The sequence below is a fragment of the Ailuropoda melanoleuca genome, unplaced genomic scaffold (genome assembly GCF_002007445.2).
Source record: "Ailuropoda melanoleuca isolate Jingjing unplaced genomic scaffold, ASM200744v2 unplaced-scaffold2139, whole genome shotgun sequence".
Classification (NCBI taxonomy): Eukaryota; Metazoa; Chordata; class Mammalia; order Carnivora; family Ursidae; genus Ailuropoda; species Ailuropoda melanoleuca.
Window position 1 is genome coordinate 71617 of NW_023190937.1, and position 3232 is coordinate 74848.

The window sequence follows — 3232 nt, forward strand, 5'->3', positions numbered from 1 at the left end:
ATGGACAGTGCATCTTTCTTCTCCATTTCTTAGGTTAAGATTTGAGGCAGAGCAAGGGAAGTGGTTTGTTCATGAGTGGAACATGCAGAATATCCTGGCAGTTGCTCCTTTTCCTCTCCTAGGGTTTGCTTACACCTGTGGACCTGATGCTCCATATAGCATGTGTGTAAGAAACTGGGGTGACTAATAAGCTAATGAGTTTCAATGTTGCACGTCCAACAGCACAAACAAGTAAGGGTAGGACGGCAGCAAGCATGCAGCTGGAGGAGATCCCAGCACCAACCACCAACTCACAGCAGATGTTTCCATTGAGGTCAGCAGTGACACTTTCCTAACAGTACAGAGATCCTCAGAAATTGGTGCCGAGCAGAGGGAACAGAAGGAAGGGCCCCATGTCTTGCATGGTCACAGAGACATAGGCATGGTATTGTGGAAACAGAGAAGGTCCAGGAGCTCATATACCTGAGGTCTTCAGGAGATCTTTCAATTCTGGGTAAATCAGGCATGAAAATTCAATTCTTGACCTTCAGAAAACACATGTCAAAGTGTTTGAGTGTATTCAGCTGAGCTCTGCTGCCCAAGGATGCAGAAGTATCTAGAATGAAGGGTCAGACCAGAGGGGGTGAGGAGAGGAAGGTGCAGGAAGCACATTTGCATGCAGGCCACTCCCTCTTTGAGGCAGGGAGGGGGAGTAGATAATACAGGTCTGGGAGAGACAAGCCTGGGATTGGGGGTCTCTGAAGGCAGTGCTGTTGAGCAGTCACCACCACGGCCTGGACTCTGGTCTTTCTCAGTCTCCTAACTCAAGAAACAGGTGAGGTCCCCATGGAAGGTTTCTTGGGGACATCTAAGCTGATCCTTTCTCTCCTCTTCAGGTTCAACCGAGGCCCCAGCACAGAGCTAACTATTTCATTTATCCTTTTTTTAGGTTCCTGGGCCCAGTCTACCCTGACTCAGCCGGCTTCAGTGTCCGGGGCTCTGGGACAGACAGTTACCATTTCTTATAGTGGAACCAGCAATGACATTGGGAGGTATAATGTTGTCTCCTGGCACCAATAGTATCCTGGAAAGGCCCCCAAAACTCTGATTTACAGTGTAAATACTCGGCCATCAGGGATCCCTGATCGCTTCTCTGGCTCCAAGTCTGGCAACACAGCTTCCCTGACCATCTCTGGGCTCCAGGCTGAGGATGAGGCTGAGTATTACTGTGCCTCAGCTAGAAGTGGTAGCACTTACACAGTGGTCTGAGTTCATGGGGAAGTAAAACCAAAACCTGTCCTGTTCTCACAGCCACCCTCCTTGCTCGGAAGATGCTTCCTCAAACCTAACCATGTATAGAGGGGGCTTCTTGCAATATGGCCTTGAGAATTCAGTTCTCTCTCAGTTCCTCTAACTCCTGCAACGTAGTAAAAAGGAACAAACTTCCTGGTGAGTTGTCTGGGGAATTGTCAACCTCTTTATTTGTTGACATGTTCCCAGAAGATGACCTTCCCATTCCTCAATGGAAGGAAGAGAGGGATAAAGAGACCTCTGTACTGCATAATTTTCACAGTTCTCAGGGACAACCTTACTTTAAGATTTTTTTTAATGATTTTTTTTATTATATTATGTTAGTCACCATACAGTACATACCCGGATTCCGATGCAAAGTTCGAAGCTTCATTAGTTGCATATAACACCCAGTGCACCATGCAAGATGTGCCCTCCATATTACCCATCACCAGTCTATCCCATTCCCCCCCCGAAGCCCTCACTTTGTTTCCCAGAGTCCATAGTCTCTCATGCTTCATTCCCCCTTCTGATTACCCCCCCTTTCTTTATCCCTTTCTTCCCCTACCGATCATCCTAGTTCTTATATTCCATAGATGAGAGAAATCATATGATAATTATCTTTTTCTGCTTGACTTATTTCACTTAGCATCATCTCCTCCAGTGCCGACCATGTTGCAGCAAATGTTGAGAACTCATTCTTTCTGATAGCTGAGTAATATTCCACTGTACATATGGACCACAGCTTCTTAATACAGTCATCTGTTGAATGGCATCTCTGTTCCTTCCAAGATTTAGCTATTGTGGACAATGCTGCTATGAACATTGCGGTTCATATGGACCTTCTCTTCACTACGTCTGTATCTTTGGGGTAAACACCCTGTAGTGCAATGGCTGGGTCATAGGGTAGCTCAATTGTTAACTTTTTAAGGGACCTCCACACAGTTTTCCACAGTGGCTGCACCAACCTGCATTCCCACCAACAATGTAGGAGGGATTCCCTTTTCTCCACATCCTCTCCAGCAATTGCTGTTTCCTGCCTTGTTAATTTTTGCCATTCTAACTTGCATAAGGTGGTATCTTAGTGTGGTTTTGAANAGGTGGTATCTCAGTGTGGTTTTGATTTGAATTTCCCTGATGGCTAATGATTTTGAACATTTTTTCATGTGTCTGTTGGCCATTTGTATGTCATCATTGGAAAAGTGTCTGTTCATAATTTCTGCCCATTTTATGATTTGTTTATTTGTTTCTTGCGTATTGAGTTTGTGAAATTCTTTATAGATCTTGGATACCAGTCTTTTATCTGTAGCATCATTTGCAAATATATTCTCCCATTCCGTGGCTGCCTCTTAGTTTTTTTGATTATTTCCATGGCTGTGCAGAAGCTTTTTATCTTGATGAAGTCCCACAACGTCATTTTATCTTTTGTTTCTCTTGCCTTTGGAGATGTGTTATGAAAAATTGCTTTGGCTGATGTCATAGAGGTTGTTGCCTATATCCTCTTCTAGGCTTTTGATGGATTCCTAGNGAAGTTGTTGCCTATGTTCTCCTCTAGAATTTTGATGGATTCCTGTCTCACATTGAGGTCTTTCATCCATTTGGAGTTTATTTTTGTGTATGGTGTGAGAGAGTGGTCAAGTTTCATTCTTTTGCATGTAGCAGTCCAATTTTCCCAGCACCATTTATGAATTGACTGTCTTTTTTCAACCAGATGTTTTTTCCTGCTTTATCAAAGATTAGTTGCCGAAAGAGCTGAGGGTCCATTGCTGGCTTCTCTATTATGTTCCATTGGTCTATGTGTCTGTTTTGNGCATGTAGCTGTCCAATTTTCCCAGCACCATTTATTGAAGAGACTGTCTTTTTTCCACCGGATGTTTTTTCCTGCTTTATCAAAGATTAGTTGCCCAAAGAGCCGAGGGTCCATTTCTGGGTTCTCTATTCTGTTCCATTGGTCGATGTGTCT

General features: G+C 44.0%; 1 long non-coding RNA gene across 1 annotated transcript; it reads left to right on the top strand.

Moving 5' to 3' along the window:
• Positions 1-654: 654 nt before the first annotated feature.
• LOC117797995 lies at positions 655-1215 on the top strand. Its single transcript, XR_004622776.1, has 2 exons — positions 655-814; positions 929-1215. It is a non-coding gene; the product is annotated as an uncharacterized LOC117797995 (long non-coding RNA).
• Positions 1216-3232: the final 2017 nt, after the last annotated feature.